The following is a 25,978-nucleotide window of genomic DNA, read 5'->3' as shown; positions in this document are numbered from 1 at the left end:
ATTATGTAATTGAAGAGGTAGCATGTAGAATTAGTCATTTTCCCAGGTTATCATTTACACCCCCGTGTATTACACATCCTCCCAGGAAAGGGCCATATTCTGAGTACCAAGTGAACATACCGTGCTGTGTTCTCAGGATGTTTAGGATAGACAGGTAACAAGATAATCTCATTGAGATAGGGAGAAATAAAAGATACTTCAAGGATATGTAATTGCCAAGTGACTGCAAAACATCCTAGACTGGAAATGGTCCATATAGGAAATAGAGAAAGATTGCCCAAACCTGATGCAATTGATAATAGCTAACTATTTAGATGACAGCAACAAGAGTTAGATACCTGAATTACCTTTCAAATGAGGTGGCAGCTACCTTCCTTACAAGTATCTCTTTAGTACGGTCATAGTTACATTATTAGTCTGATACTGATGAAGCCATATTGTTTACATAGAGAGGAGTCAGAGTCTTACAACTGGGAAAGAAGGTTGTCCTTTTTACCTAATTTTTCTCATGGTATTTTAGCACAACATCTACAGAGCAATCCTCTGAGCACAGCGCCACTCAAGGGATTTTTAAGTCTGTTTCAAGAGCAGCAGTCACAAGCCCCTCAAACAATTTATTCTTTCAAAGGAGTACTGCATCCTCTTGTTTACACACACACACACACACACACGCAATGTGAACAAACATGTCCTCATTTCTGGGTCTTCCCTGCATGCCTCAGCCTCCACTTCTCTGGAAGTTAGTGGAGGAAAACTGTATAGCGTTTTCTCTTTTCTTTAGCACATCTGTCTCTTCAGATGCCAGTGAATGGCTCTACCCCTGGAAAATTTCAGACTCTTTGGAAAAACAGCAAATGACATAAATCCAGAATACATTAGTAGGTAGAAGATTTACACACTCCTTCCTTTACTTTGGCATATGTGCGTAAAACACTGAGACGCTGTAAAGTCTAAGAAAATGGAAATCATAGTTTGAAATAACTATCTCGTTCTTCAGCATCCAGTCCCATTTACTTGCAGGGATTCTCTCAGTCACAGCCAGGAGCACCATTAAGTCTTTCTGAACTTGGAAATGACTCCACACCATGAGCACACCTATGTGTTTCTGTTCCTTTTACATGTGTTTCAGTGGGTTGAGCAGTAGGATCAAAGAAGATTTGGTCCTTGCTGCCCCAGGTGTAGGACTATAAATTAGATGGTAGGGACACAGATACGTATATAGGCATTTAGACAGCTGTGCAAATGCAGATCAATGAAGAATACATAACATCTCGAAAGGTTAGTAACTACGGGTGTTGCAGGGGAAATGAAATTAAAAGTGAAATGGAAAGCCTTTGGGCCAGTAGAGGTGGCAGTGGCTTGGAGACCTGTAAGGTTGGAAGCCTCCTTGCTTCTAAAAAGAAAACTGTGCATGGTATATAATCACTTATAAGTGAATATTAGCTCAACATAATGACTCCACCCAGTGGGGCATCAGGACAGATACTAGGACGTGCAGCTAGACTCTGGGCGAACAGCTGAGAGTTGTGTGGAAGAGTTGGAGGAACGGAAGGACTTGGGGGGTTGTCACGAGCTGCACAAGGAAACTATCAAGGCTGAAAGATCTGGACCCAGGGGGTGGGGCTACAGGGACTGATGCACCAACCAAGAGCAGTGCAACCAGAGGACCTAGACCCCTTGTTTGGGTGTAGTCAATGCACAGTTCATACTCCATGTGGGGAAGGGGGTGTGCAGGCCTGCCTCTGACAGACCTCTGGTGCTGGGGATTTCATCACTGCCCCTTGGCAGAGAGGCCCTGTGGGAACACTGAGGAAGGGGATGCAGACTGTCTAGATGAGACCTGATAGGCTGTGATCATATGGTGGGGACGGAGGAGCCCACTTGTCAGAGGTCTAGGGGAGGGGAATAGATCGAATGGGGAAGGGTGGGAACAAGAGGGGGGATTACAATCCAGATGTAATGTGAATTAATAATGATGATGATGATGATGGTTGTGGTAGTGGTGGTGATGATGGTGATGAAAAGGAAATCTCAACAGAAGCCAACAGAGGACCAGGATACCATAGTGCATGCTTCTGTTTGTGGAAGAGGTCCGATTCCTTTTAATAAAGGTTGGATTTACTTACTGCTTTAAGTAAAAGATTAGACTTTCTTTTTTTAAACAATTAGACAAATTCGCAACCTTGTATGATGACTAAGAAAAGGAAATGTAGAAGATTTGGAGAGCTGGTTTAGCTGTTAACAACACTTGCTGGCTCTTTAAGAGGACTCAGTTTCAATTGCTGCCACCTGTAACAGACAGCTCACAATTCTTCCAGGCAATATGGCATCGTCTTGTGGTCTCCATAGGGACCTTCATGTACCTTAGGCACATGCATACCCTCTGACAGATAGATACACATATATAAAATAAAATATCTTAAGACATTTAAAGTAATGTCTCTGAAGCCCCCCCACCTTTTCATTCCCAAGAAGCTTGCTAAATCGAGAGGACAACTGAAAGCATACAAACAGAATGCAAGATAAAGGCTATCTGGAGGCCCATGGACTCCTGCCCATGTATGCAGGGAATTTGGAGCAAACTAGTGTTATCTCAAAGATAACCTGCTTCCTGCACAGATGCCAAGTTATATATTTCTTCAAGTGCTGGTCATCTAAGGCAAGCTGAGCTAATCATGTCATTTCTTATTTAGTCTAACCTTTAAAACCTCCTCCCTGCATTAATTAGGTACAGTAAAACTCACTAGATAAAGAGGCCACTGGACCTTCACTGTGGATGTGGTTGCTACTCCAACTCTTGCTATGCTTTCCTGTCTGGCCATTAGCCACTAGATGATTTGGGGGAAATTCCTGTCTAACCCTCTACCTCTCTGTTCTGACCAGACACAACTGGGCATTTAATCCCATCAGTAAGTCTATCCCCCACATTCACCTCCTGGCTTTGACCAGCCTTGTCTCACAAATAAGTGGTCAACTCTATCCAAATAATGGACTGAAACTGCTAAACAAAACAAAACCGGCTGAGTTATTCTATCAATTTCAGAATCAGACATTTTATGGGAACCTTTTACTGTTGCCCTAACTAACTGCTCTGGGTTTTTGTGGTGTTGTTGTTGTTGTTGTCAAATATACAGAAAACAGCACCTTGACTGACTTTCAATGTTTCTTTATGGTCAGGGTTTACATGATAGCATTCTTCACTTCCAAAATAAAGATTGCACTGTACTTCTGTTACAAAACACTTTATTTTTCATTATGTATGTACATGATTGTGATGTGTGTGTGTGTGTGTGTGTGTTTATGTGTGTGTGAAAGAGAGAGAAAGAGGGAGAGAGAGAGAGAGAGAGAGAGAGAGAGAGAGAGAGAGAGAGAGAGAGAGAATGGGACAGAGAGAGACGGAGACAGGGACAGAAAGAGACAGCAAGAAAGACCAGCTATGTGCTTATGATGTAGAAGTGAAAGGACATCTCCAGACATCATCCCACACCTTCTACTTTGTTCACGACAGGGGCTCTATTCTTCATCACTAGATCGGCCAGGTGGCTGGCAAACAGGCTTTCAAGGCTCTACAGTTTTTCAGGGTCTCCAGTCCTCATCTCACCATAGGAGCATTGGAACTAGAGATGCATACAGTGGGGCGAGGCTTTACAAGGGTCCTGGGGATGGGAACTCCCGCGCCATTCTTGTGAGGTGCGCACTTTACCCACTAGCCATTTCTCAGATCTGCTCATCCTTTTTCAGTGATCACGGCCAAGTTTATGTCACCAAAGAAGAGGACGGTGATACTTTATTTTAACAAGCCCAATTCAAGGTATCTATGTACAGAAGGCCGTAAATAATCTATTTCACTCCAAATTTTGTATCTAGACATATAAATATGTATGGATATGTGTGAATGTATAGAGAGAATCAGAAGTATTTAAAAATTACTTTTTCTGACATAAATGCAAATTGTATTTTAAAACCACAGCACAATTTTCTAGTAGAATATTCTAATAGAATAAGAACTTGAAAGGAATTCTTAACAGAAAAATGTTGAAAGAGGCCCTGTTTTGGAAACACTTTCACTTGTTTACTACTCAAGATTACCATAAGCACGAATCCTGACAACACCATGCCAAAAATAGCCAGCCAGGAGTCCTGCAGCACAGCATGCTCCTGAAAGCTTGCTCATCCACTTTCTGACTCACAGATTTGCCATGGCTTTGCGTCATCAGTCTAAAGCATCTTCTTCTAAAAATAATTCATGTCCAAGCATGGGCCTTGAGAGGGAAATGAAAAGGCATAGCATATTGTTTCAGAATCCACCACCCTGTTCACTTGTATAAACATGCAAGTGGCAAATGAAGCCACTGTAATTGTCAGTGAGGTCCTTATGGATTCCTTCCATAAGCTGTCCCCTTGTAATCTCTGCTTAGCATTTCTCTCTGGGTGTGACTAGAAAGCTTATAGTAAAGGCTTCATTCTTTCATGAGGACTTAGTTGGTCACATTTCTCCATAAATATCATCCTTCCATTTAAACATCAAATTATTAAAATTCGAGGCTAAAAGGTTCTGCTCAGAAGTGACTAGCCTGTCATATAAAAGCTGGTGGGGCGCAAAGCATTATATTTATTTAGTTATCTGAAAAACATGCCATCTACTATGGTTTCTATTTTTGCTGAGGAGCTAAATATATTTATCTGCTTAATCACATTCAACGATCTGTAAAGTGCAGGGAGTTTGACATCTCACACTAGAGAAAGTGCTCAGAACAAATAAAACAATGGGAAAAAATGGGGGAAAAAAAACCTGAAACAATAACCAAAGAATGGAAAACCTCAGGTTAACTAAAATGGGTATTTAGGTTTATTTGGTTTCATTTTGTATTTATTTATTTATTTATTTATTTATTTATTTATTTATTTATTTGGAATCAGATGTCACTGTGTACTGCGGGCTGTTTTCAAACTTGCTTTGTATCTCATCTTAGCCTCAGATTACGGTTCTCTTGCCTCGGCCTCCCGAATGCTTGAGTCTTAGGCATGTGTTAGCATACATGGCTGTCTCTGATTTTCCAACATGCAAAGCAAATTTATATTGATGCATCAACAAAGGGATTAGAGGACCCCATCACACCTGTAGAGACTCTTCTGAGTCCCTGTGTGCCAGCAGCTGTGGGCTAGTGGTGTGGCTCAGTGGTGAGAGTACTTGCCTAACATGTACAGACAGAGCCCTCCCAGCTGTGGTCTAGGGCTGTGCCTCTGCAGGAGAGCACATGCCTGGCTGCACAGTGCTCAGGCAGCATTTTTCACTTAAGCCAGTCTTTGATTTACTGCAATGCTTTGCTTATAGAGTATATTTTCCTCAATCCTCACAGTCAAGAACCACTGTTTTCCTTTCTTTGGCTATTATTGCTAAATTGCTAATTAGTACCCTCTACTAGCTTGTTTTCATTTTGCTCTGGAAACATTTGCAAATCTGTGATTTTCTTTGAGTTCCAAATTTCACCAATTTCTTGGCTCTATAAGTCTAAAGCCTTGCTCTGCCATTCTTCAATTAATAAGAATTTTAATGTTTTTAAATATTAATTTACTTGTATGTTTCCTTTTGTCTACATTTTTTCAAAAACTATAAAAATATAAAAGTTACTGAATTGGCCTATCAATTAATTACCATATCAGATTCATATTTTTCAAATTCTTATTCATTTTATGCCTTATAGGCTTACCTATTTTATATTTAAGAACAAAGCATTAATTTAGTATACAAACTGTCTATTGATTTTTTTTTCATCTCAGTTATTTTGAAAGAAGGTGTTTATAGTTAAAAAAAAACATTGCTTGGTTTTAACAGTTGTCATTTAAGGTTTTTTTTACTTCTTTTTTAAAGTAACTGATATGGACCCAAATCTCTCTGAGAATGCGACCCGTTCCTGTTTTTAATTTAAACCTGTTTGGTTTTTCTTATTGTTGCTGTTTTGCTTTTATTTTTGTCTTTTTATTAGTTCTTTGAGAATATTGTTCAATGCATTTTGATAGTTTTTACACTTTGCCTCCATTCCCCTTCTTTACCTACCCACTGTGTCTTTTCTTTTAAAACCTATCAAGTACAATTTTATATCTATCAGGTGCTGACTATATACTCTTGGATGTGTGGCCATCACTGGAGCATTATCAACCTACTGGGATTCTTAGCCATAAAGAAAACTCCCTCTCCCAGAACCTATCAACTACCAATAGCTCTTTAGATTGGGGTGGGAATTCCTGCCTACTTCCTCCTTCTATACTTGGCTTTTGTCTGTCTTGAGTTCATGCAGGTCTTGTGTGTGCTGTCACAACCACTAATATATATATGCCACTGCCCTGCTGTGTCTGGAAAACACGGTTTCTTTGTGGTTATATGCTGCCTTTGGCTCTTACACTATTTCTTCTCCCTCTATCACAATGATCTCTGCGCCTTGGGAGGACAGGGTTAAGATAGGTGACCTGTTTAAGGCTCAGCATTCTGCAGTCTCGTGTTCTCTGTGCTTAGACTAGTTCCAAAGTCTGAAAATTCTATTCCATCCCAGTACAACAGAAACAGAGATCACTGTAGCAGAATCTTCTCAATAGAGGGAAACAATTGTGTTTGACTCTGCATACAGGATAGATTAATTAATTGTGGCACAGAAGCTGGGTGGTAGTGAAGGGTTGGAAAATTCTACAAGAAAGAGCGGTAGGAGGGCAAGAAGGTGAATAATTTCTAGCTAAATCAACCTAACAGGATTCTTGCCGACAATGCCTGGAAGTGACTGTGCAACACTTGAGGAGGATCAAAGAGTAGAGACCCTTGTTAGGTGTCTGTTGGTCAGATATGGAGAATAGGAGGCTCTGGTAAGGCTATTCAATATACTGTGGGTTTTACAATGAAATTTATAGATGGGTCCATAAGAAGGTTTAGAGATAGCTAAAGTTTTGCCAAGCAGTTAATGTTTGTCAGGAAATAAGCAAGAGTTGTCAACTGCTAGGTGTCATTTAAGATGTATGGCTAGGGCGAATGCGGGCAGACTGCTCAGAGGTCAACACTGTTGCTCAGGAAATGGTTTTCCATGTACTTTTTATTTTTCTAATTTGAGAGTTACTTCTTCTTAAGTTCCCCTGTATAAGGTTAGAGCCCCAACACTCCTAGAAGAAAGATCTGCTCTCTCAGGTGACTAATGTCACAATGAATTGCTAACTCAACTTGTGTCCTCTACTTAATCGCTTTTAAAAGATGCTCTTTGTTTTGAGCAAGGGACTAAGCATCACTGCTGTCGTTCACCAATGGGAGAGGCTATAAGGAGGCAGACTGATCCTGTTAGCTTGCAAACTAAGTAATGATTCTGATTGCTACTGTCCAGGCTTCCTTTCCTCCTGTCTCTATTTCTGCCTTCTCTGAAATGAAGCCTTTCCCATCATATCTAAGAAATCTGCTTTAAGCATATTGGACACTTCCTGGGTCTCTCTAATCTGGATTAATTATCAGCAAGATCATGTCCTCCATCAATAATTCAAAAGTTAAATTTTATTTCTATTGGTAATGTCATTTTCTATTTGCAGTGGAACAACTTTCTCATATTTTAGAGTAATGGGAGGGGAGAGAGCTGAACCTATGTGATAGGCGACTTGGGCTCTTAGCTGGAGCTTAGATGTAACTCTTCACTTGGACTGTGGACCTGCAAAGTGTTTGTTATCTCCTGTACATTTAAATATTTATTTAAAGGATTTACCCTACTCTAAAGATCCTGAAATGTCTAATTATTAATCTTTGGAAACCTTCCACTCTTACTGAGACAATTACAAAAGTACAAAAGCCAGATTCATAGAGATTCTTTTTCATGAGCTGTAATAGCTTCCACATGCTGCATCAAAGTCAGTTAAATTCTGTCCTGGGCAGAAACTAGTAGCAGTATCATGGATTTTAATGCTGCTATTAAGATTAAAGTGGTGGGAAGTTCAATTGATATTTATCTCCTAGAAATAATAATAGGTAGAATTTTAAAACTTTTTAAAATTTAATTCATTTTTAAACATATATCTGAAGTCCAAAGAAATCTAAACAGTAGAGATCACATATTATAGTACATAATATATTTAGGACAGATTATGCATAATGGATTATGTATCATACACTGACGTGCATGTATTAGTTATATGTCAATTTACCTAAATAAAACCCAATGGTTAAGCTCTTTCATCATCTACAAAACTATCTTTCTAAAACAAAGACCTCTGTGTGTTTTGTCTGGACTTCCTGACTTAGAGTCTACCTGACCTCCCATGTAGAGGCAGTCTCCTGTCACTTTGCAGCCACACAGAATGAGCAGCTTAGCCTTTTTCTGGTTGCACTGGAGTCACAGGAAGTGCTCTTTGAGAGACAGTTATCCTGTGTCTCTCTCTCTTCTATTATTTAGGTTTAATGCTTTTAAGTAATATGAAAGTAAAGTGCTGTTGGGTTTTCTTTATTTTTCCATCCTCACTCAGAGAGGAGGTAGGTAGTTTTCTTTTGTTTCTTAGTGAAGATTATTTTATTGGCTCCATTTTTAAATACAGAAATATATACATTACTCAAAACTTTTACCTTTCTCTGTTTCTAACATGCATTAAATCCCCTTTCACATGCCTTAGCAGATATTTTAATTCTTATCTAAGCAAAAATTCACTGTGAGATTAACTCTAATTCCCATGATAGGCTAGTAAAATTAAAACCAATGTGGGACAGCAATCATTTTAGATTTTCTGATGAAAAAGGCAATTATATCAGTCAGATCGTATAAACTTTGTAGGTCATAAATGATCCATTTCATCACATAACTTAAATTAAATGTAGGTTGGGTGCTGTGACTGATACAAATGGTAGTTCGTGCATGTGAGATACAGAAGGGCTTCAGTGGGTGGATGCGAGTCGAGGCATATCCAGTACCAACACTGAGGAAAGGATGCTGCTCTTAGGATCTGAGTTTCAATATTGCCCACTTTAGGACTTGATGGCATTTTATTTTTCAATCTCGAGTAATCAAGTTAAAATGGTTGGTTTATATTTATCAGAATTGGAGTACTGTGAATAAATTCTGTGAATGTCCAACTTACTCAATTGGTCTGGAAAAAATTCTGATGTTTGCAAATAGATGAACACACGATGATGCTTCTACAAATGACTGCCTCGCTCTTTCCCAGATGGAAGAGTAGAAAGGTAAAAGTGTGAAAGCATTCAGATTAAAGTGCTGGGGTGATTTTCATATCTTTTTATAAGGACATAATAACTATTGAGCAACTGGTAAAATAAATTCATATTTAACAACCTACTTTAGTTTTAACAATAAACTAAATGATTTATTAATGATGGTACCAAACTGCAATTATTGCATACAGTCATTTCAGCGCTCTGATTAGATTGTCCCTTCCAGGAAAACTAAGAAATATTAACTTATTAGTTCATATGATTTCTTCTAATAGTCTGGATGCTATTCTTCTACTAGACTGTAGAATTTTGTATTATTTATTTTTATATCATCTGTCTCTAGTGGAGTTCAGGGATTACTAAATGATCAGTATTTCTTATTTAAGTTTAAATGAATTGTATTGCCTTGAAAAAACACAGTCCAATTAAGAAGTTTAGGTAAATTCCTGGCTCCATCAGCTGCTAAGCATGGTATTTCCTGGAGAAAATGTTTAGAAATACTAACTTCACAAAGCCTACCATTTCATAGGATAAACTCCATTAAAAAAACCACACACACACAGCCCAACATTTGAGCTTAGATGGTCACATGCTGCCTTACAGGTCAGGTTCAGAGCTCTGAGACTGTGAAAGTTGAATTTGTCTCTTCCTTACGTTTTCCCTCAGACCTTTCTGTTCTTGGCTTGATACCCCTGTGTGTGTAACATGGCGTCTCTGAGGTCCAGCCATGGGTAGTTACTCTCTGTCTCCACAGCCATCTAAGCTGAGGAACCAAATACTATACTGTGCTCAATTGGCACCAACTTAACTCGGGGTACAGTTCTCAGTGATTTCCCTGCCAGTGTTTGTCTTCCAGATCTGATGTTCTCACACCTGGCTTTGGCAGTGATCCTAGCACTTATGCAACAAACACACAAAGGCACTACCTCTGAGCATGCCATTCGTGAGCATGTGCAAATACACTATGAACCTTTTCTCTCTCTTCAGCATACCTCCCTCCCCAACAAAGCTGCCCAGTCAGTAAAATAGCTCAATAAATGTTTACAGAATCAATTATTATTAGGCAAATTGACCTTTAGTAATGACTAAGTGTGGATTTTTGATGTGGATCGAAGACACTGCTCTTGAACAAAGCTTTCACTTGAACTCATCTGCTTTTGCCTCTTGAGCACCTGTTTCCCCAGGGGTGAGGAACAAAACTGTATACCCTTTACCTTTCTAGATTACAGGCACAATATACTTGCTTCATTTTTAAAAAGTATTTTAATATGTTTCTTTTTTAGCTTATACATATTTATTATTACACATAAGTAAAATAAACTACATCCAGCAGGGAGAATGAAGAGACGATAAGGAATGATATAAATGTTACATTCATGGTGATTTGGCCATTTGTATTTGGCAAACTTGAAGTAAGCATCTTTCTTATCTTGCTAAGTCTAATAGATAGATATGATTCTATAGATATATGAGGTAAAATAGTTAAATATGGTCTTCAAACACCTCAGAGAGCTACAGAATATGACATTTAAAGATGTTTTTATTATTCTAAAGATTCTCTGACAACAAGACAAGTTAACTCCTAACAACACCCAACCTGCCTTAAAGAAGAAGATGAGCATCAAAGAACCTCCTTAGGGAGATGGCTTTAAATATGGCAAACCAGTCACTGGGCAAAAGGTCCTCGTTTCTGTCACAGACAGAAGTCTGCCTAAAAATGGGCAAGTTTAGATACATGCAGAGTTGATGACCAAACTCTGCCAAGACAGGATAAGCAAGTCCTCAATAATTCTTGCCTCACAAATATGTCTGTCAGATATATTGGGCCAGAAGGCTAAAGATGATGCTCCAACGTTATAGAGACTGTTGGGTGACTGTTCAGGCAGTAAACTGCCTCAGTTGTTGTTTCATTTTGGAAGCTGCTAGCCCACACTCCAGCTTCACTCAAGTATTTAAGTTTTAACCCTTCTCAAGTCTCTGATGTGTTTGAAGACCAGACAGCTTAGTTTTTCAATTAAGCTTAGTACGTTAGGGGTTAAAATGTTTTTAGATCAAGATAAATGTTTAAAGTTAATAGAGAGGAGATATGATAGATATTGATCTCCACTCAGAAATTTGGATCCAACAAGACAGACTTGCTTCTAAAGGATTTGGGGAGTTGTTTTCTTTTTCTTTGAAATGGGAACTTTGAAACAGCAGCCAAATTAGGTAGAAGAAACTTTAAATTACCACCATTCTTAAACCACTTGTCAGCTGGAATGGGGAAGAAGTCTCGTCAAACTAAATCCTACAAAAGAGGAAGCCATTCATAGGGAAGAAGAGATGCGGCTTCTCTGATTTCTGTACCAATAGAAAGAGGAAGAATCTACCATCAAAACAAATAAAATAGCTTAAACTTCAGGAACATTCAAATAGCAATGGAAAGACTAACAGAAGAAATTATAGATTCATCAAAACCAACTCAAACAACAGACTGGCCTGCTTCTCAAAAACACCATCTCATGAGTTCCAGACATGTGAGGAGCATAGTCCAAGGTGACTCTGTGAGATGAGAAAAGACATGAACTCTCTCCAACTCATTCCAGCCTTCATTGGATGCAGTGTGGCTACAATCGCAAAGCCAAACAGAATAGACAGAAACACCTGTAATGCAAAAGGTCATCAGTGTCTCCAAGAGCCTGCAGCTGAGCTACGGTACAGAGGCAGAATTGCTATAAAACCCATGACTTTGCTGTAAAACACAAAGATACCTCTGGAATCATGCTATGTTGCAAATGTTAGGTTGCCAGAGAGGCACTACAAACCACTTGCAATAAAAAGGTGGAATGGTCCTGTAGAAAAGTCGCAACAGGTATGGAAAGAAATTTTGAGAAGTGCCAACTTTGAGGAAAAGCTAAAAGGAGATGATAGAAATGTAAAATATATTACCAGAAATGAAGAGTTCATGGTTTAGTTTTAACAACTGTCTGCACATCAACGGATCAATTCACTGATGCTAAGACAAGAGACTATGTCCAAACTGAAGCACAAAAGAGGATGAGTGGAAGAAAGCACAGAAGGGGCATGGGACATAGCTCAGTTGGTAGTGAGCTTGTTTAGCATGCAAGAAGACATGAGTTCAATCCCCAGCACTTGATAAAACTAGGTGTGGGGGCACACACCTGCAGCCCCAGCACAGGGAAAGTAATGTAGGAAGATCCAAAAGTTCCAGGTCATCTTCGTATATACAGCAAATCTATGCCCAGCACTACATGAAACCCTTTCTTAAAACAGAAGAGGAGAAAGGGTCAGGGAAGGGGAAGGGGAGGGGCAAGAGAGGTAATATCTGTAGGGCAGTAAAAAATAGCATACATCATACATATAGTGGTAGATGCAAAGTAACAGAAAAAAAGTGAAGGACTTTAAAAAACAATATATCAAAGGTTTCCCAAATTTAAGAAAACAATAATCCAGAGATACCATAATATCAGTGAAAGCAAGTCAAAATGAACAGAAAGATAACCCTTGCCTGAATATTTTCTATATAAGAACACTGAAAACGGATGATAAAATACAGATCTTACAGCACTCTGAGAGGATTCAGGAAGGGGCAAGTGTACTCAGCTACCAAGTAGTTGGGCCTGAACTCAGTCTCCACCATCGTGAATGTTGAAACAAAATTAAAGATCTAGTAGAGGGAGTGGAATACCAAGCCACCCACAGAAACTTTGACCCAAAATTTACCCTGCCTACAAGATGTGCAGGGATAAAGATAGAGCAGATGGAGGAAAGATTGAGGGAATGTCCAACCAATGCCTAGCCCAACCTGAGACCCACCCCATGGGAAAGACATCCCCTGACACTATTAAAAAATACTCTGCTATATTTACAGACAGGAGCCTAGCAGATTTGTCCTCTGAGAGGCTCCATCCAGCAGTGCCTCAAAACAGATTCTGAGACTTACAGCCAAACACTGGAGATGACAGATGCCCACAAGAAGACCAACAGTATCAGCTAACCAGGGCCTAGAGGGGCTTGCTGACACTGAAGCACCAACCAAGAACCATGCTTGGACTGGACCTAGGCCCCCTAAGCTGACATAGCCAATGGGCAGCTCAGGCTTCATATGGGTCCTCTAGTAAGGGGATCAGAGATGTCTCTGACACGGACTCTTTTGCCAGCTTTATTGTCACTTCCCCCTGGCTGGACTTCCATGCCAGGCCACAGGGAGAGAGGATTGCTCAGCCCTGATAAGACTTGATGAGCTGGGGTGGATGGGAAAGGGTCCTCACCTTTTTTGAGGAATAAGGGAGGAAGAGAGAGGAGAGGAAGGGAAGTGGGACTGGGAGGGGAGGGCGGGGATGGGGCTATAACCAGGATGTAAAGTGAATAAATAAATAAATAGCAAGAAGAAATTAAACTGAATTTCTGAATAAAGATGTGTTTACACAAACAAGAGCACCAATAGCAGGGAGATGACTGTCTTCTCAGGGAAGTTATGTATTCAGGAAAAGTAAAGAGAACTGCATCTTCAATACACTAAAAGAAACAATTAGCATAGTGTCTTGTATTCAGCGAAGCAATACTCTAATAGTAAAAACAGCACTGAAATTGGAGGAAGAAGTGATGAGTATTAGACATAAGACATTAAAAATGGGCAAAATAAAAAATACCTTTAAAATATATATCTGCATGTTCTGTGTCTACTTATTTTTGAAAATCTTTCACTATATAAAGTAAGTATATTAATATACATAATAAAATACCTGAGAGTTATAACATGTACAAATAACATAAAACAATATTGCCATTATGTGAAAACTAGTAACAACTTATACATTCATTTGAAGATAGATTGTGATAAATTACTCTCCAATTGTAGTAGCCACCAATCACACACACACACAAACACACACACATGCAGATATAAAGTTAAAAAAGGAGGTACAGCAAAACATTAAATTGAATAAATAAAAAGTTACCTAATCCAACAAAACTAAGGAAAAGCAGGATGAGGAATTAAACCCTACCCAGATCTAGCCAATGGTCAGAACATTCTCCACAGTAGAGTGGAGAGTGGGATATTACTTTCTCACATACTCTGGTGCCTCACCTTTGACCATGTCCCCTGGAGGGGGAGACCTGGTGGCACTCAGAGGAAGGACAGCAGGTTACCAAGAAGAGACTTGATACCCTATGAGCATATACAGGGGGAGGTAATCCCCCTCAGGAACAGTCATAGGGGAGGGGAATAAGGGCAAAATGGGAGGGAGGGAAGAATGGGAGGATACAAGGGATGGGATAACCATTGAGATGTAACAAGAATAAATTAATAAAAAAAGGAAAAAATTTGAATATATAGATGAAAGCACTTGTTTACATTTAGGTCAGATGATGCCAATAAGTATATTAAGTGTAAGTTGTCTAAAATGGCAATTAATAGGTAAATTGTCACTTTGTCAGGTTGAGTATGAATAAAAAGAAAGAAAGCCTATTGATACTAGTCCCATGAAACACTAGGGAAACAGACAGTGGTTGAAAGCACAGTATTAAAGGACATACTTGCAAATACTTAGTATGATAAATCTTATGTGGCTTTACTATTGACAGACCAAGAGTACTTTAAAACAATAAAAACCTAAGTGAACACAAAGATAAACAGGTGTTTGGGGAATAAAAATAGAACCCATAAAAAACAGGCACACCAACCCAGAATGTACATCCACTTGAACATTTGAGTCCTGCTCATGTACCCGAATTTAACTACATTATGTATTATTGGAAATATTAATACATTTCATTTGTACTGTTTATTAAAATATTTATAGGAAGCCTTGCATAGGCCCATCAAATAGACCTCAAATATAATTTTTTAAAGCTATAGAGAGTATATTTTTTCAGGCAATTGTTAAAGTTGAACTAAGCAATCATGAGCCATGTAGAGTTGAAATTTTCCAAAATATTTGAAAAGGAAGCTGCTAGAGATTAAGACAAGTATGTGAACTAAAAGGATAGTGCTTTGATCCGGAAAAACAAGTTATCACAATGTGTGTAAAAGTAGTGCTTAGAGAAAGTCATAGCTTTGGATATAACCATAACTGAAAAGGAAAAAAGACAGGAGGCTTTGCCAGAGAGAAAAGCATCTATTCACAAATCTATGAAAAGAACCAATTATACTCCGCAGCAGTAGAAGAATGAGAATTATATAAGAAAGTTCCAAATTCAGAGAAAAGCACACAAATTATGACTAGCCTGTGAACTTTAATTGCTGTACTTAAGGAACTAGAGTCCTAATGGAAGTCCAATTTAAACACTGAAAATATGTTCATTTTAGAAACACAGGTGGGTTATCTATACCCTGGCTTCATTTTTTTCTCCTTTATTAATCTATTCTTTTACATCTCAATGGTTATCCCATCCCTTGTATCCTCCCATTCTTCCCTCCCTCCCATTTTGCCCTTATTCCCCTCCCCTATGACTGTTCCTGAGGGGGATTACCTCCCCCTGTATATGTTCATAGGGTATCAAGTCTCTTCTTGGTAACCTGCTGTCCTTCCTCTGAGTGTCACCAGGTCTCCCCCTCCAGGGGACATGGTCAAAGGTGAGGCACCAGAGTATGTGAGAAAGTGATATCCCACTCTCCACTCTACTGTGGAGAGTGTTCTGTCCATTGTCTAGATCTGGGTAAGGGTTTAAGGTTTACCGTCTGTATTGTCCTTGGCTGGTGCCTTAGTTTGAGCGGGACCCCTGTGCCCAAATCTGCCTATCATAATGTTCTACTTGTGGGACTCTAGATGAGAGAATCATGGGAGAATGGCAAAGTAGAAGGATCCAGAGGGTCCTAGAAGCCTACAAGTAGAACATTATGATAGGCAGATTTGGACCCTGGCTTCATTTTACGATTTTGTTTATGCAAAGATGTTTAAAATGCAAATGACAGAGAAAACAGAAAATCAACAGTTACTTTTGAAATGTCTAATAAACCGACTAACCTCAAGATTTAATTAAAAAAATACAGATAACAGAAATTGTTTCAGAAAAGTGAGGATTGAAACTGGTATATCCATTTGACATCATCCATGACATTTGACACCATCCATGCTATTTGACACCTTAGATGAAATATGCATGTTCCTTTAAAACCATAGATTATCATCACATTTAACACTGAATGAAGTTCCTTAAAACTGAACAAATCTATTATTTGTTTACAGAATTAAAATTTAATTATAAACCTTTCATATTGAATGAGCTGGTTTCAGAAGCTTCCTTGATGAACTGTAGCATATTATTTCAGAAAGAAATAATGCAAATTGTACTAAAAAAATAGTCACAAACAGCGAGATGATGGGGGAATATTCCATAGCTATATGGCACTGATATTACTCGGGTACAGAAAGTAAGCAAGGTTACTACAAGGATAACAAACTACAAACTGCTTCTCATAAACACCTATGCAAAATCCTTAACAAAACAATTGCACATCAAATGCAACAGGAATTAGTAAGCGACAGTAGCAAATGTCAAATAAGGAGTAATTAGTAAATGCACGATGCTTCTATCATGCGAAAGCTCAATGTCCATAATTTTCCAATTCATGCTAATTAAAAAAGAAAATGAAGTTTATGATTATTTTATTTTTTTAAATTTTTTATTAATTTAATTTTGTTACATCTCAATGGTTATCCCATCCCTTGTATCCTCCCATTCTTCCCTCCCTCCCATTTTCCCCTTACTCCCCTCCCCTATGACTGTTCCTAAGGGGGATTACCTCCCCACGTACATGCTCATAGGGTATCAAGTCTCTTCTTGGTAACCCGCTGTCCTTCCTCTGAGTGCCACCAGGACTCCCTCAACCATGTTCATAGCAGCCTTATTCATAATAGCCAGATCATGGAAACAGCCTAAATGTCCCTCTGTTGAAGAATGGATAAAGAAACTGTGGTACATATACACTAGGGAATACTACTCAGCTATTAAAAACAAGGAATTCCTAAAATTTGTAGATAAATGGATTGAGCTAGAAATGATCATAATGAGTGAGTTAAACCAGAAGCAGAAAGACTTAAATGGTATATACTCACTTTTTTAAAAAAATTTTTCTCCTTTATTAATTTATTCTTGTTACATCTCAATGGTTATCCCATCCCTTGTATCCTCCCATTCTTCCCTCCCTCCCATTTTCCCCTTATTCCTCTCCCCTATGACTGTTCCTGAGGGGATTACCTCCCCCTGTATATGCTCATAGGGTATCAAGTCTCTTCTTGGTAACCTGCTGTCCTTCCTCTGAGTGCCACCAGGTCTCACTTATATCTGCATACTAGCCCAAGGGGCATGTCCCACAAAAGCCTTCACTTACCAGGAAACTGGGACAGAGGGGAGGACATCCTATTGAGACTCTAGATGAGAGAAGCATGGGAGAATAGCAAAGTAGAAGGATCCAGAGGGTCCTAGAAACCTACAAGTAGGACATTATGATTATTTTAAAGGTACAGAAAAGTCACATGAGAAAATGTCTCCCATGTCTGTGATTAATATCTTTAAAGATATATTATATTCTCTTTCATTTATGTGTATGTGAAGGTGCTTGTTTGAGGATGTGTGTGCTATGTGAGTATAGTAGCTCATGGGGGCCAGAAGAAAGTGTCAGATCCCCTGAAACTGGAGTCACAAGTGGTCGTGAGCTGCCATGTGGGGCCTGGGATCGGAACTCAATTCCTCTGCAACAGCCATAGGGACTCTTAAGTCCTCACCTGCTCCTTCAGCTCTTGTGATTGATACTTTTAACCAACTAGAAAGTGAATTTTACAGTCTGGCATGTTATTTATAAAAAGTTTAGCTAACATCATTCTCTGTGGTGAGTTATTAGTTTTCCTCAAAGTTGAGACAGAAATATATTTTCCATTCTTCAACACATACAAGAAAATGTAATAAAATGCAAGGCTATGAAAAATATAGAAAATGAATTGCATTATCCATTTAATGGTAGAATTATGTGTGTTGAAAAACTCTTTATGATCTATTAACATGCTACTAAAATTTGATTGATTGTGCTTGTATACACTAAAATGAGTAGAAAATAAAAAGAATAGTTATTTACTTTTAGGGTGTGTCCTGGTATGTGAACTTGACATAAGCTAGAGTTATCTGGAAGTAGAGAGCCTCCACTGTGAAAATGCCTCTATAAGTTCTAGCTGTCCTTACATTTTCTTATTTAGTGATTGACATGGGAGGGCCCATCCCATTGTGGGTGGTGCTATCCCTGGGTTGTTAGCCCACTACTCTTTAAGAAAGCAGGCTGAGTAAGCAATGGGGATCAAGCAATTAAGCAGCACTCCTCCATCGCCTTTACATCAGCTCCTGTCTTCAGATTTTAGCCCTCTATGAGCTCCTGCTCTGACTCTTTTCAGTGATGGACTATGATGTGAAAGTATAAGCCAAATAAACCCCATTTTTCCCAACTTGCTTTTGATTATGGTGTTTCACCACAGCAATAGCAACCCTAACTACAACAGTATCAAATCTCCCAAATGTAGAAGAATAAATCTCCCAGAGTGTATATAAGAATTCATATTCAGGATCTGAGAAGATGGGTATGTTGTCATGGAAGGTCATTCAGGAAATCCAGCATTTGCTGGCAGGGCCAGTTCCTGGTGTCAAAAAGCTGAAATAGATGAGAGCAACAACAGTTATTATCTTGTGGTCATTACTGGGCCTCAGGATCTCCTCCTTTGAGGGAGGGACTTTTAACTTTTAACTATTCCCTCCAGAAGAAAGCCCAATGGAGTAGATGAAGTAGATTTCATAATCAAGACTAATCATCCTATGTAGACAAGCTGGGAATATGTTTAGATATTTGAAAGATAAGTGATCCTTAGTACTGTAGAACCATGTAGTTCTGCTGTCAAGCCAGGCTTTTTTAAGTACCCCTAATCCAGAGGATTCATTAACAAATGATGTAGCTGAGTAGAGGAAGACCAATGAAGCCCAAGCCTCAGCGTCATCTACAACATGGACTAGGCTATATTCCATGAATAATATTGAAGCCAATCAGATTGCTGAGTGTCCATCATTTCTCCTATTCTATCAAGACTTCCTCCTCTTCTGTTTGCATTGAACAGACACAGTCTTAGAAACACTGCAGAGTGAAAGCCCAGGCACCTTCAACTTTGGTGTCTACATGCACATTTAACAAATCCATGTCGTGACCTGATTCCTTACTGTAAAACATAAGCAGAGGTTGGAAGTATCATTTGGGATTGTTGTGGAGCTGTTTAAGAGCAATAGCTCTTTGATTCATTTTCCCATCATGGTTTAAATACAAAGCACCAGAAGTGAAGGCAATTGTCAGGGTTAGCGGCCAAGGCTGTGGGTATGTTTGTCTTACGTCATAGAGGAGAAAGTGGTTTGATTTTAATCTTGTGTTATATCCTTCCCTCTTCCCACTCTTTATGGAATCTAACTGCAATGGTTAGATGCAGCTACCCAGCTCCTTAGAACACACTCTTTAGCCACATCTAACTTTGGACACAGTAGGTGCACAAGCTTGATTGTCTGCACCAGAATGGGGATATCAAATAAACATCACAATACTCACTAAGAACATTTTGATTTTGCCATCAAGTGTAGATTCTCGGATCTACTCCCACCCCGCTCAACCCCCCCCCCAAAAAAAGTAAGAGAGAAAAAAATAAGCTTGCAACTATTTTGTATGGCTTGTTTAAAAACGTCTGTAAATTTAGTAGTCTGTTACTCTAGAAAAATAAATAAAAGTTAAAATTAATAGATACTAAATTTAAAAAACATGTCATGCGTCAATGGAATACAATATTAACTACCAAGCTAAGCACATGCTTATTCAGTTGGTTTTGAGCCAGTGAGAAACAAATAGTATGTAGTGAGTGTGGAGGGGGGGGGCTATCATTTTAATCAGCAGTGCTGTAATAGCTAAGTGTTGTAGGGAAAGAAAATAAACATTTTCTTCAGATTCCATCTTAAAAATTCAAAGTGGGTCATGCTGGAAATCCACATAGAAGCACTACAAACAAAGAAAATCTGTTTAAAGCAAAGCACAACTTCTACTTCTGCCCAACATGAACTAAGAGGGTTAGGATTCACTCTCCTCACTGAATCAAAACCCAAAGACACGTGAGAGAACAGTTTTTAAGACACGGAAGATTGTGAAACAAATAGCAATCACTGCCTTGAAGGAAGACAGGATGTCCCTCGGACCCTATCAAACATCTACTATGCCATGAGTTTTCCCTATTTTATTCTTAAAGATTATTAGCAAAATCGTGCATTACTTACTACTTGTCTAGAAAAATTTTAAGGGCTCAAAGCTGGTAAATTAAGAATTGGTAAGTGTGCTAAGTGAGTCCAAGTCATTCTTTACCTCCCAAAGCCAGTGAGTAAACAGATGCTCATCAGAAACACACGTGACGGTTACGCTTCTCCCTGGATGGCTCAGCTTTCCTATATCACGACTCAGCTTCTTTCCCGTTCTCTCCTCAGGCACAAAGTCAACAAAGTTACGTGGTGCCAACAGCTGCTTTGCTTCGTGTTCAAACTGACAGCTGAATTCCAGCAATGGATGATATCACTTTTGCTGGCAACAATGAAGAAGGTTCACAGAGCTCTTTACTGCTTGAGCTGGAAACTTTATAAGACATATGACATATATCCACCCATCATTTCCAAGCTACTTGTAAATTAAACAATGTCAAATCTGTTTGGAGTTACAAGGGTTCCTTCCATGGTTTCTCCGTTCCATCTCCGTTCTTATAAATAATGTACATGTGACCAACTGAGTTGCAATTAAACTGAGACAATTATAGTCATACCATTGTTTACTTTTATAAAAAAATATGTCCTACATATAACATTTTAGATGATATATAGGAAGCTCTCACTCTTTGTGATATGGGAAATTACTGTTACTTATAAAATCTTACACAACACATGATTTCAACAATAGATAGTGAATTTGCATCAGGCAAACATTTTTACAACTCACTAGAGAACAGAGAACACTATGTCCTCCTCAATTATATCCTACTATTTTTAAAATGGGAAGTCAAGAGATTTGCAAGTAAAGACATTGGTAAACAACTTAAAGTAGAAGATAAAGTGAAATATGATGTGAAACTTACAAAATGAAGGTCAGGGTGTAACCACAGGAGTTGATAGAAGAAGCAGAGGTGGCCTTAGGAGTCTGGAAAGGGAACCACATATTCAAGAAGAGACCAATGGGCAGTTGAGTTTGGACTCATAAGTGGGGATACAGCAGGACCATAAAACTTCAGTAAGAAGGTAGTCTAAGGATGTTTCTGGTTTGTTCAAAACTATAAATATTTCTCTGAAGCTTGCACATATTTTCTGCTCACAGAGTGGAGCTTCCAAAAGCTCTTGGTGCTTATGTCTAAAATGACGAAGAGGGAGTTTTGCTTACAGATGCTGTCTGCATGTTCACAATTATTGTATGCCTGTCTGAGTACTTAGAAGCTTTACAACATTTTTCTCCATGTTGGTATATCACAGGTACTTTCATCTGTATAAATCTGGGTTATTAAGATTATACTTCTGTTATTCCTTGGCTCTATTTCTCTAAACATATGTGTTATGGACATAATATAAGATGGAGAAATATGTTCTCATGGAAGGAGGTGGGTATTGTGCCACTGAGAGAGCTGCCTCCAGAATGGATTAGGGTCTAGCACATTGGCTAGAGTGTGCAAATGGACCTGATGCTTTCACACCCTTGTATTATATCTTAGGTGGCCATAGGCAGATATTTGCTTGATGTGAGCCTCTCAGCATTTGATTTTTTTCAGCCCTTAGAACTGTATACCTAAATCAGTTTCCATGTACATTGCTGGGTCTCTGGTATTCTGTTAGGACTTAGACAGTCTCTTGATAAGCAAAGTATCAAGTTTTCTTTTTGCTTATGAAATTCACTATCACACAAAAGGATGATTTGTGCCACAGGCAACCAGCATCCAGCCTGCCTATCATTCTGATTTCAATAGTTGCTCTTGAATCTTCATATTCTCAGATCTTCATCCCTACATAAGAAACATTAGGTCAGGAGGTGTTCAATATTGGCAATGTTATTCTGAACAACTTAGCTAATAACTGTTTCTTACCTATATAGGTAACATTTATCATATACTGAACACTTTGGATTTTGTCTTTAAAATTTTCCCAGTGCCAATAGTGTGCCATTTCTAATAAGTCTATTTTTTGTTCACGTTACATCCTAATGTCTCTGTTCTCTTTATGAAGGCAGCTATACCCCCCTGTATTGCTGACACCATCCATCCTTTTGTATCCATTGATGATACAGGAATTAATGACTATCAGTATTGCAAAAGTGACAACATGTAGCAATCTGACAGGACTAAAAATGCCCATGTCACACTGGTCAGTCTGAGTGTTAGAGCCAGTTGAGAAATTCTTATGAGCTATCGTTGAAAGATGATTTGACTGAGACACTGTAGGCAGCTATTTTATTTGTGTCCCCTCCACTAAGTTGAGTCATCTGAAGACATAACTCATATGTAACATCTTCTAAACACTGTTCATTGATTCTTTCCATATTTAACACCATGCACACCAATCCCTCTCATCTCCCCATCCTTCCATATCTGCCTTCTACCCTTGAAACCTGTTCCCCTCATAAGAAAAAGAAATCTTTCCATGGAAGCTGTGGTGTGCCACAGAAGTATACTCTTTTGCTTAAACAGCTTTACTTGCAAATGTTCATTGCAATGGGTCTTTGGTGTGGTTCAAGGCCTCAGGCTTCTGCTACACTACCTATAATGGGTCCCACCAGGACCCCTCTCAGATATATTGTTACCCTGTGATATGGAAACCCTGCAGTTTTGGACCCTTCTTGTGCCCCAGCAGTTCATAGATGAGGTAGATGTTGAGGTGGGCCAACTCTAGGCCTTGGAAATGAGCCTGAGTGGTGATTGTGTTTTTCAGCAAGCAACTCTTCTTCCTCTACACCTCCAGAGTCAGCTCTACTATTTTGCCCATGTGAGGGGCAAGGACAGCTCTCCTGCTTCTGGTAGTCTACAAGAGGCAGGACTGGCTCTTTCACACTCACACTATTGGGGTTAGCTCTTCTGTACCCATGCCACCACAGCCAGCTCTCCAGTACTAACCATCGTAGGAGTGTGGCCAGCTATCCAGCTTTCACACCCTCAGGGTTGCCTCTACCACTCTTATACCATGAGACCAGCTCTCCCACACTGCCCAGGCAAGGGGCAGGGCTGGCTCTCCTGAATTCCTCAGTTGGTCAGGAGCAGGGCCAACTCTCTGCAGCCCTTGACCATCAGATGGCTCCAAGAGGAATCTCACACTAGGGATGCTCACATGGCCTTTGGTGGTAACATGAGCCACAGGCAACTGACACCAGGCTTATTCTTACCACCCTCATGTCTCCAGTTCCTCTTATCTTTATACTGTACACACTATTCCCTTCTCTCTCTCCCATCTCTCCACCTCATATTTACTTATCATAGTGGCACCTCCAGGTGAGAAATTTTCAGAAGGATTTAATACATATCTTTGACTGAGAATTACAGTCATTAACTTTTGAGGTTGCTTTATTTCTTTTACTATAATATAATCAGACATACTTTGGAAAAATAACTGCACAATTGTATACCACATAGAGATAAAAACTGGGTGGAAGAGTACATTATGGCGGATCTATTTAAATTCTGTAGGCCTTTGTTTCTTGACACAGGGGTGAGCTGTGACTTCCAAATGGTCTTCCAAAAGCTGTAAGAAATACAAGAGAGGATGGGAAAAACTAAGGTTTTGTAAAATGAAACTATAACTTTAATACTAAGTGCAAAAAGGAGCAGGCTAACAATTTTATTGTGATCCATTCACTGAAAGAATAGGAGTCACTAAATCTAGTACTCACCTTTTAAAATGTTGCAAATTACAAATCACAAAACTAATAATGGTGGGAGTTAAACTAAGTACTTACAAATGAATCATCTCATTTTGATCAAAGGTACTGCAACCTTCTCTACCAAATTACAATAGAAAATGTCCACAGTCTCAATTGCTTTTTAGATTGTGTCTATGGAAACTTGATGTTCCTCCATTCCCTCTTCAAAATTCTGCTGAGAAGGAAGATGCCTTCTCCACTCAGTGTCAATGATTGAGTAAACTCTGTAGGGTGGCTGACAATTACAGATCAGGAGTTATAAGGATAGCACCTTGGTTCCAGGTCTAACAATAATTTTTCTGGTGCCACCCCCATATATTTGAATGTAATGACTTAAATTATTTTTTATGTCCTGCCAGGGTCCAGTGAATTGGTGAAAAAAAGTAATGGCTTCATGATTTACAAATGATGTTTTCTTCTGTCGATACAAAGATATGTCTGAAAGTTTTATTTGAGCTATTTAAACATTTAGTGAATCTTAACTATGACAAGTACTCCAACACTTCATCCAGACTTCAATACTGAGAAATGAGGAGAGCTAATTATGCTAGTGCACACTTATAATATCAATACCAAAGAGGCTGAAGCAGGAGAAATACAAGCTCAAGGTCTCAAGAAATGAGAAAGTCATAAAATGTTGTATCTTATTTGTTCATGTAAAGAATGGTCCAGAAGTTGCTTCTTTACCCATCTTGAGGGTTACAAATACCTGTTTGCAAGGGTGGGGGTGTCCTTCATTCCTCTGTATGTTTGATTCATTTAGATGTTGTGTGAAGAATAGACTTAGAAATTTGGAAAGATAGCACAAGGAATTTCAATACACACTTGCCATGCTGCTGTCTTCTTACAAGCCACAGTTCCTTTGTTGAACATTGATAGGTTCTATTAGCTAGAGTCTGTGTGCAGATTCAAACAGGTTTTTGTTTGTTTGTTTGTTTGTTTGTTTTTTGCTAATGCTCCTTTTTAGTTCCAGGATCAAATCCACAATACCACATTGAATCTGGACACCTGCTCTAGTCTTCTCAACTTGTGTGATGGTTTCTCGGTCTTCATTTTTCCATGACATTGACTGTTTAAAGGAACAATGCTCAGTGCTTTGTAGAAGGTCTTTCAGTTTGTGTTTAGATTGACATCTGTAAAGTTAGATCAAGGGTTTGGACTTCAGGGAATAATTGTATGCAGGTTCACTTGCATTCTGCTTATCATATATCATCAGTACATAGCGTAAATATGTATCATTGCAGATGATGTTACCTTTACCAGTAAAGATGTTGTCTGACAGACTTTTGAAAAAATATGTTCCCTCCTGTATGGGTTCAATATTAGTCATGAAGCTGAGCCCATATTGAAGGCATGCAGGATTCATTTCACTACATATGACCTTTTTACTTAGTGATAAAGTTCAGTTTGGAGCTTCCAGCATAAGGATGCATTTCCTCTATAGTTTTATAAACATTAATTTCACAGCAAGTACTTTTGATTCCACACTGGCTGTAGGGCACTACTGTAGGGATAGCCTGAGCATTGCTGAGAGATAAGAAACAGTTAATAATTATGTGTAAATACACAGGGAAAACATTGGAAGGCAAAACCAGTAATAAACTATTAAAATTGCACTGAAGACACTAGGAACTAACCTCCAAGCCAGTGAGTATTGCTTCTGATTATGTTATACATGAGAAAATAAAGTTCAAGAAACATGGATGCTTCTACAAATCCACAGCAGAAGATTTAAGAATGTCTCATAATTACAGTTTTATAGCGAGAACGTGCTTTCAACCATTCCTATTTTTAATGACAGACACTGCAGCTAAAGTTCTCAAACCCAAGCATGCACGACTGGATTTGCT

The 25,978-nt window shown here is 38.9% G+C and overlaps 1 long non-coding RNA gene across 1 annotated transcript in view; it reads left to right on the top strand.

Annotated features, from left to right (window-relative positions):
* The window catches only part of LOC311581973, a 120,437-nt gene extending 99,596 nt beyond the window's left edge, over positions 1-20,841 (top strand). Inside the window, exon 5 of the long non-coding RNA XR_014773970.1 lies at positions 20,675-20,841. This is a non-coding gene — a long non-coding RNA (uncharacterized lncRNA). The remainder of the gene's footprint in view (positions 1-20,674) is intronic.
* Positions 20,842-25,978: the final 5,137 nt, after the last annotated feature.

Source organism: Acomys minous, assembly GCF_964271855.1.
Source record: "Acomys minous genome assembly, chromosome: 13".
In the NCBI taxonomy this organism is placed as follows: Eukaryota; Metazoa; Chordata; class Mammalia; order Rodentia; family Muridae; genus Acomys; species Acomys minous.
This window is presented reverse-complemented; position numbering and strand designations above follow the sequence as displayed.